Genomic DNA, 10,150 nt, shown 5'->3' on the forward strand with positions numbered 1-10,150 from the left:
TACTGTGTCAACTAAATGTGAAAAAAGTTTACCACAACACAAGGAGCAGAGTGAAACTACTGAGTTGCTACTGCAGAATCCTGGAAAATGAGATGTTCCCCAAGTTTACATTCAGTTACCACAAAAGTTTATAGCTGGAAGATTTACAGCATAGTTGTATTCTCTAGCCCCATTATCTACTTGATAATGGAAGTAAAACCAAGAAATATTAAATAATTCACCCAAAGCTCCTACAGTGGCATTACCTAGCATTTCATGGCACCAAAGGGAAGATACAATTAAATATTGCTGAATTACATAAATTACCAGATAAATATATCAAATTAGATAAATAAAAAGTGTGACTTTGGCAAAGCAATTTAATGCCTCAGAGGATAGCAGGAGGCCTCATCTGCTTTTACTTTGAAAGAAGAAAATCTCTAGATTTTTGTCTATCTTTAGAATACAATGTACAGAACTCAGCTTTCTACGATAGAGTCAAATGATAAATTTTTGGCTGAGGAGTTATGCTACTTATATGATAAAATCATACATGTCAAAACTTACCATATTTTATTAAACAACATAATGTAAAAGTGTGATTCAACAGAAACATTGGAGAGTGGTGATTTTTTTAAAATATGCAAAAGTATATGTATTTGTTTCCAAAAATATTTAAAATGGCCATGATGGAATTATAAGTTTAAACAGCTTGAGTCAAACAAATAAACTTACATGCATGAAAGCACATTAAACAGACATCTTTGGCTGATAATATTTGTTGCAACTCTCAAGGCTGGATACATTTTCAAGTCTCTTCTCAGTCATTGTTTCCTTCCCCTTGTGTTACCATTTTATCATTTAAATAAATGTAATTCATCTTTAAATGAATACAGTAAGAAGAATCTAGAGCTTATTTCTTTAGCAATTTTCTTTATGTTTAGCTGATTCAGAAGGTCACATGGTATATGGCTAAATTATTTTCCCAGGCCATGTGTTACTTGGAAGACTGATAGTGAGACTTAGGTTGACTAATGAACAAATATTATGATAATGTTTTCCAGAACTGTCATTTAGATAGCAGCACTAATCTACTTTGACACATAATTACACATTTAGATAACTCCACTGTAACTATACACATGAGATTTTCTTGAGTAGAAAACCAGAATGAATCAGATAATTTATAAAAAGAGACGTAGCAAGTGAACCCCTTTCTTTTTATAGTTGAACTTTCTTCAAAGCCAGGAACTCTGCTTGTAACATGCCCACCTCATTCTTAAGCCTTTGCATATCTTGCTGTAAGTCTAGATATGCTTTTGGTGTTCTGTCACTACGGGGTGGAGAATAACTCACATTTTCTCATTCGGGTTTCATGCTTTTATAGCTATTAGCAGTGGGACTGTCATATGTGGCTCCCTGAAACATACTTGCCAGTCATCTTCTAAGCTTTAGAAGAGCTTCTAAATTCCATATGGCTTGTGGAACAAGTGCTGTATTGGATTTTTGCTTTTGTAAGGGTAACAGCAGAAATACTGAGGCTTTCTATCTGTATCACATGCCTCATTTCTTTGGAGTGAGAAAACCACAAATTTTTGGATCTCTAGACTGAGGCCAGTGTCTAATTTCCAATTAGTGGTATTTTGGTTTATAATTTTTGCCATTTGCATATCAAACTCTTGATCTTCTTTCATTTCAAACATAACTACTGGGTTCCTTAATTTTTCAATTTCTGTATCATTACAACAATTCTCTTCATCTCTGAGAAACAGGTTACATGTCTGGTTTGTTATAATTTTTACAGTCTGATTTATTTTCATTTGTGTAAAGCTTAGAAGGTGACTGACAGGTGTGTTTTAGGGACCCAGAGTATAAATGCAATGAAAAGACATGTTTGTGATGGGCTCCTTCTGTTTAGGCAATGCCTGGAATACTACAGAGTTAGACACTCCAAGATGCATCTGCTTCCTTGCAGTCAGGGATATGATTCATCAGATTAGCGGGCACTCCCTTTAACTTTATCCCTCTCCAGAGTTACTATGTAAGAGCTCTTCCTCAGGACAAACAGTAATTTTGGATTTTTCAAAACTTTCACCAATCTTCGGTTGAACTTTCTGGTAATGAATTTTAAAAGAAGTCTTGAATATACAGATAATACCCTCTATCACAATTCTTACTCAGTTCTGGTTCTTGAGACATTTTTTTTTTTGCAGGTGTAAAAGTGGAAAATTAATTTGCTTGTTTTGTTTCTCAGATGTCTTTTCTGTTAGGGTGCATGTTTTAAAATTTATTCTGAATTAAGTATGAACAAAAAATAGAACATAATTAAAATTTAACTGTAAAACTTAATCTGTGTTTTGCCACCCCTAAGTTACTGGATTATAACTAAGAAGTAAAAAATAATTTGCCTTGGCTTAACATAGGAGAAAAACATGAACCAGCAAGCTTAACTCTCACTGTTAGTTTGGACTAAACTTAATTCATTATGAATTAAATCTGCCAGAAATGGGTTCACAGATGATATGTAGTATTCCAAAAGTTTCTCTCTTAAAAGGATTTTGACCTCAGCATACCATAAATAGTGAACCCCTACAGTAAATTCATATTTCTGAAGATTAACCGGAGAGTAGGCAAATGCTAAATTATTAGAAGCCAAAATGAACACCAATCAGAAAGAGAATTTTTAGATTCTACTTCAAATGCTATGAGTGTTATCTGGATAGATTATTTCTTATATTCAGTTCTAATATATTCTAAGTTCCACTAGTGACAGTGGAATAAAAGATTTTAATAATGTTTACTATTTATGTTAAAATAAGAAAGTTATTGTTTGTACCCTGACACCAAAGTCCCATTCTGGAAGTTGTAATTCTCTTAATAGGCAGTTGGGTTGATTGTATGACCCCATCCTCTCCCTGAACATAGACACTGAAGGCAACCAGAGACCAAAAAAACAGAAGAAGTTTTTAACCTCAGCACTGGTGACCAGCAACATAAAACTGCAAAGTTTGAACCACTGGGAATGATGCCTCCTTTAACAGGAGCTGAACTCAGTGGCCATCACTGTCCAATTGTTCATAATTTCTCTAGCTTAGTAATACAACTCCATTTTTGATGTTACTTACTTTATCGTGAAGAAGGTTATAAAAATAAAAGATAAAATAAAAGAGCAAAGAGACTTCTGGAAACTTCTGGCCTCAGGTTCAAGGGTACAGATAGCTATGAGTTACTACAGACTATAAGAATATTTTAAATTTTATAACTGACTAAAATATTTTAAAATTAAATATGAAATTACGATCTGTTGGATTCTAAAAGGATAGTCTAAAAGGTCACTTCATTTGGACTATGCTATGTTATTAAAGAAAAACCAACTAACCAACCAATAGTAAACCAGAAATTTAAATTGCTACATACCTGTGGCTGTTTGTTTTCACTTCTTTCAAGTATTTCTTGGTTTTCCTCTGAAGCCACTTTTAAGTCGTGTTCTGCTGACAAATCCATATGCTGAGTTAAGATGAATGACTTAGAACAGTTAAAGACTATGATCTTTATAAAAATGGATATAAAACAACATATACTTTTATTTCATAAATGGAGAGTTTAAATGAAGCTTAATGTTTACTGGAATATTTACATTTTTAAGAAATACTTTTAATTATCTAAAACTCCAACAAACCACTTGGGGAGACACTAGATATCAGCAGGTTCAAGCCAAAAGTCTCAGGGTCACCCACAAATTATTCCACACAACATAAATAAACAAAACTGCTGGAAACAAAGCAAAATTTAAAAATACAGTAAAAACATATAAAGTAATACTTTATTCTCTACTTCATAATAGTATCTTTTCAACAACATGCTAAGTGAGTTATTTACTAATAATTTGCAAAATTTTGTTACCATTATACCTTTAGTAGCAGTGTATATCCTGATTTTTACAACATCTGAAATGTTTTCCTCTACTATTCTGACAAATTTATTTTGTGTTTTAAGACTCTGAATGTAGGCTGGGCACGGTAGCTCACACCTGTAATCCCAGCACTATGGAAGGCCTAGGAGGGACAACTGCTCGAAGCCAGGAGTTTAAGAGCAATCTGGAGACCACAGAGAAACCCTGAGCTGGAGTGTGGAGGGGGCTGAGGACAGAGCAGTGAAATGGGGGCCCCGTTAACCTACGGCCTTGAAGGCCTGGAGAAGAACCTTGGCAACGTCTGCTAGAAAGCCTGCAGTAAAGGCAGAAGACAGGTGAGGGACAGTGGCAGAGCTGCCGCAGGCTGTACATGCCCAGGTGTGCAGAGGCCTGGATCCCTCCCTGAAACAGCTTGCTCAACTGGTCCATGGTGTAAACAGTGAGTCCCATGGCTTAGGCACCAAACATATAACTTCAATGATTCCAGATGACTGAGGGAAGGATGAATTATCCATTATATAGGATTGGGGTGACTGGTTAGCTAAGGACAAAATAAAACTGCATCCATATTTCTATCTTTATACCAAGATAAACTCAAAATGGAACAAAGATTTAAATCTAAAACATGAAATAAAACATCAGAATATGATAAACATATATATAATCCTGGTGTAGAAAAATCTTTTCTAAACATGACAGGAAACCTAAGGGATCTGATTACATTAAAATGAAACAAAAAAACAGGTGATAAAAAATCAGTATGTCAACAACATAGTCAAATGGGAAAAAAAAAGTAAAGGGCAATAGTTTTAATATTAAAAAAAAAAAACAAAAATCCTCCTTCAAATGCAGAAGAGGCCAGCAGTCCAAAAGAAAAATGGATAAAGGCCATAAAAATTAAATTACCAAAACACATAAAAATAAATGACAACCTCACAAATAAAAATATCATTTATCTATCAAATTGGGAAAAGTAAAACAAAAAAAATCAATGGTATGTAGTGCTGGGGGATTCTGAAGTAACAGACATTCTCAGATACTTTTTTTTTTTTTTTTGAGATGGAGTTTCACTCTTGTCGCCTAGGCTAGAGTGCAATGGTGTGATCTCAGCTCACTGCAACCTTCGCTTCCTGGGTTCAAGCGATTCTCCTGCCTCAGCCTCCTGATTAGTTGGGATTACAGGCACCTGCCACCACATCCAGGTAATTTTTGTATTTTTAGTAGAGACAGGGTTTCACCACATTAGCCAAGCTGGTCTTAAACTCCTGACTCAGGTGATCCACCTGCCTTGGCCTCCCAAAGTGTTGGGATTACAGGTGTGCACCACAGCGCCCAGCTGACACTTTTTTTTTTTAAGAGATGGGGTCTTGTTTTATTGCCCTGGTGTGCCTTAAACTCCTGGCTTCAAGTGACCCGCCTGCCTTAGCCCCATAGGTAGCTGGGATTACAGGTGGAAGTGACCATGCCCAGCTTCTCAGATACTCTTAATGAAAATATCAAACTAATAGTCTTCCTTGAGGTCAATTTGTCAGTATATATTAAACTAGAATATATATAAACTAGAAGTATGTACTCTGACCCAGCAATGTTGGCCAAGAAATTCACCTGGACAAGTGTGCAAAAATTCAGGTATAAGAATGTTCATTGCAACACTGCTTATAACAGTGAGAAACAAAACAATCTATCCAACAATGGGCAGTTGGCAGTCTCTTAAATAAATTACTGTGCATCTGCGCTATGCAGCCATTTAAAAACTGGCTTATATCTATGTTAATTACAGTACACGAGGTCAACCCACGTTGCACAAGGAGAAAAGCACGATGAAGAATAACATGATTAATCTTGTTTATGTACTTGTGTACATGTATGCATAAGAATGTTCACCAAATTGTTAATGCTAGTACTCTGTGGGTGGTAGTAGTCAGGAGTTTTTACTTTTTTATATTGTTTGAATTTTTAAAAATAATATATATTTTTTGTAACCTGAAAAAATTTTTTAAATAAACAAGTAAAATAAAGCATGCATTAGAGAAATTAAAACCAACTCAAGTCACAGACTCAAAAGAAGGAAGCTCAGGAGTTTAAGACTAGCCTAGGCAATGCAGTAAGACCCCAACTCTACAAAAAATTTTAAAAATTGTCAAGCATGGTGACACACGCCTATAGTCCCAGCTACTTGGGGGGCTGAGGTGGGAGAATCACAGCCTTGGTGACAGAATGAGACCCTGTCTCAAAAAACAAAACAAAACAAAACAAATTTAAAAAACTCCTTCCAGATTTAACATTTTATTATTCTAATTTATTTATTTATTTATTTATTTATTTATTTATTTATTTATTTATTTTGAGACGGAGTCTCGCTCTGTCGCCCAAGCTGGAGTGCAGTGGTGCGATCTCTACTCACTGCAAGCTCCTCCTCCCGGGTTCACACCATTCTCCACCTCAGCCTCCCGAGTAGCTGGGACTACAGGCGCCCACCACCATGCCTGGCTAATTTTTTGTATTTTTAGTAGAGACGGGGTTTCACCATGTTAGCCAGGATGGTCTCGATCTCCTGATCATGGTGATCCACCCACCTCATCCTCCCAAAGTGCTGGGATTACAGGCGTGAGCCACCGTGCCCAGCCAACATTGTATAATTTTATAACTTGGCAAGGTTATCAACGTAATGCTCAGCAGCGACCACTAGGAGAACATACAATGTGCCTGATTGAGCACAACTTCATTTTCTAGAAACATTACTTCTCCATAAAATTTAGTACTTTGATTTCTGTGGCGCTTCCAAGAATAGCTACTCTAAATGTAACATCATCTAATAAGTGTATTTGAAACTGAGATGTCATATACAAGTCAAAAAATTACTTATAGAACAACATCTTTCCACAAAATATTTAGTTGTTTCTCAATTTGTTGGATCAATACTGTGAAGAAACAGTATCAATTGATATTCCTACTTTGGGTGAGTGACCTAAATTCCTATGTACCATAATGATGCCTCTTTCTAGCTTTAATTTCCTCAATGTTTATTAAGAATTTTATCAATAAAAAATAGGCTGGGCACGGTGGCTCACACCTGTAATCCCAGCACTTCAGGAGGCCGAGGCAGGTGGATCAAGAGGCCAGGAGATCGAGACCATCCTGGCTAACACAGCGAAACTCCGTCTCTACTGAAAATGCAAAAAATTAGCCGGGCGTGGTGGCAGGCGCCTGTAGTCCCAGCTACTGGGGAGACTGAGGCAGGAGAATAGCATGAACCCAGGAGGCGGAGCTTGCAGTGAACCGAGATCACGCCACTGACCTCCAGCCTGGGCGACACAGCGAGACTCCGTCTCAAAAAATAAATAAATAAATAAATAAATAAATACATAAAATAAAATAACAATGTTAATAGTCACTTTTATCTTTAGCTTATCCTAGATCTGAACTTAATGTATTTCCAGAAGACCCTAAAGATTATCACATTATTGACAATATGGAAGCACACAGACAAAATACATACATAACTTACATTTTTATGATTGACACATTTTAAGAGGACAAGTTCACGATAAGCTCTCTTTGCATGAGTTTGGTTCTGAAAAGGACGGCTTAGTTTCTTGACTGCAACATTTATCCCAAGAACTGTATCAAATGCAGCACTAGAATTAGGAAATACAATGCACAATCCATTAGAATCGTTTTGGAAATACAGCAATGCCAGAATATACATTGAATATATTATCTTTTTAATAAGTAATAAGGAAAAATCTGCTTATTTCCATTCAAGGTACCGCATATATGAAGAGCACAGTGAGCTGGCTAAGACTACAGCATGGACTAACTCCTTTGCAGAGACACATTTCAGCGACAGTTAAGATGGGGTTCGGCAATCCTTCACACACCAAGTTTTCATAGTTTAGATTACATTCAAAACCAGGTAATTTAATATACAGTGCATAAAACCAGTCAAGAAATGAAATCTTCAGTTTAAACATGACCAGAAGTTGGAAACAAAGTCACTGTTATCCCATCTTAAAATGTGTATATTTTGGAATATCACAGTAGAGGAAATGGTTGAGCTGATGAGAAGAATACAATAAATCTAAAGTTTGAATCATTGTGTTTTTTTCTCAGACAACAGTATCTAACAAGAAAAGCAGCCAAAATTTCAGCTCATGGTAAACGCCCAAGATACAAAATCTCTAACGTAAGCAACTGCTATATAAAGTTCTTTTAGAAATATCTCCTCCTACTACTATGGTAAGAATAAAATTTAGAGGCTGTGTTTCCAGATCTCAAGTTTCCTGTTGAAATTCTGTTCGTTTTCCCCCAGAAAGTAGATATGAAAAATCAAGTAGCCCTGATGGCACATTTTTAGGTTTCTAACTGGTACTAAATAGTGCCATTTGTGTTGTGACCTCTGGGCTACCCATCAGGGCTAACAGTTACCAAACGCCACCTGAGAACCTAAGCACTGATTTAAATATTGCTTCTATTTCTTTATTCTGTTGAGTTTGTAACATTGTTTATATTTATTCTCCTCTATTAATGCTTTTTGCCAAACAACTTGAACTTAATTCAATGTTTTAAAGTTGAAGGCTGCCTGCTGTAGGATTTGGTTAACAGGCTACCTTACTTAATTAATTCAGTTCATATTATGTGTCTGTCTACATACATATGTAAATCCACAGGCTCATATGCAAATTGCACCATTTATATGAATTATAAAATGATGAGGATACATCCATGTGTGAAATAAGTTATTAGCATACATGTAGCCATCAAAAGCATTTATACTTATATACTTCTCAGACTCAAGAATTTGAAAACAGGCCAGGTGTGGTGGCTCATATCTGTATTCCCAGCACTTTGGGAGGCTAAGGCAGGCAGATCACTTGAGCCCAGGAGTTTGAGACCAGCCCGGGCAATATAGTGAAACCTTGTCTATACAAAAAATACAAAGATTAGCTGAGCGTAGTGGCGCATGTCTATAGTCCCAGTTACTCAGGGGACTGAGGTGGGGGGACTGCTTGAGCCAGGGGTCGAGACTGCAGTGAGCAGTCATCCCTCCACTGCGCCCCAGCTTGGGTGACAGACTGAGACCCTGTTGCCAAGGGCCTCAAAAAAAAAAAAAAAAAAAAAAAAAAGAATTTGAAAACAGACACACTTTTTTGGTATCAAAAGTTTTTGTCCAAAATTTCAGTTAGGAGGAATAAGGTCAGGAGGTCTACTGTGAGATATGGTTACTGTAGTTAATAACAATGTATTGTATTCTTGAAAATTGCTAAGAGTAGATTTTAAGTGTTCTCGTCAGAAATGTTAAAGAAGTATGTGAGGTAATGCATATGTTAATTCCCTCAATTTAGCTAGTCCATAATGTATACATATTTCAGAACAATATGCTGGACGTGATAAATATATACAATTTTTATTTGTCATTTAAAAAATGTGTTTAGCTAAAACAAGCCAAATGGACCAGGTCTAAGCATCTGAATGGGCATAAGCTTCCCCACTTGCAGCTCCAGCTCCACGAGGAACTACCTTCAATTATTCCTGGTTTTGGTTATTGTGGTCACTCAAAGAATACATTTTTATCACTATCTCTTCATTTATCCACTTTAGAAATGATCTACCTACTCCCCATTATGAAAACTGGGTAGTTAACCACTTCCCTGAAATCCCCAATACCTCCTATTTTTTTCTCTTCTGCTTTTCGGGTTTTTCCTGGTTACGTCTTTAAGTAACATCTCTAATCTTCATGCCTCTTCAACTTCGAAGGGAACGTCTTGACTTCTGCATATGTAAAATGAGACTACTCCATCCCTTTCTCCTCCATTTATCACATTTATAACTGTGTCTTCTGTATTTCTTCTTTAGGATGTGTCTAGAAGTTGAAAATACGTGGAGTGTAGGTGTGTGTACACATGTAAGCGTCACTAACTGCCAGAGCTGGGACTACATTTCAGTTTCTAAAGATCACATGGCTCTTGCTGCCACTCATAAGAGGGTGAGACTGTTACCAGGATCGAGAAAGGATTCTCTTTTCTTATATTTCATCAACTGCTCAAACATCACGTCCTTTTTATTTGTTTTATAATTAGGCCATGATTTTTTCTAGTTTTTCTCACACATTTCTAATAAATAATAATTGGATGATTTTATTATATTACTAGATTAGTTTTTACTAATACGAAATGCCAGTTTTCGCCTATCACTAGTACTTCCTAGCTTCTTACGCTATCTGTTGTTTGGCATCTACTTCACATTCTTTGCAGACAC

General features: G+C 36.2%; 1 long non-coding RNA gene across 1 annotated transcript; it reads right to left on the minus strand.

Moving 5' to 3' along the window:
* Positions 1 to 2,281: 2,281 nt before the first annotated feature.
* LOC115896388 lies at positions 2,282 to 9,741 on the minus strand. The gene is made up of 3 exons (XR_004056245.1): positions 9,560 to 9,741; positions 7,401 to 7,530; positions 2,282 to 3,467 (listed from the first exon to the last, which is right to left on the minus strand). It is a non-coding gene; the product is annotated as an uncharacterized LOC115896388 (long non-coding RNA).
* Positions 9,742 to 10,150: the final 409 nt, after the last annotated feature.

This window comes from Rhinopithecus roxellana, chromosome 3, assembly GCF_007565055.1.
Source record: "Rhinopithecus roxellana isolate Shanxi Qingling chromosome 3, ASM756505v1, whole genome shotgun sequence".
Taxonomy (NCBI): domain Eukaryota; kingdom Metazoa; phylum Chordata; class Mammalia; order Primates; family Cercopithecidae; genus Rhinopithecus; species Rhinopithecus roxellana.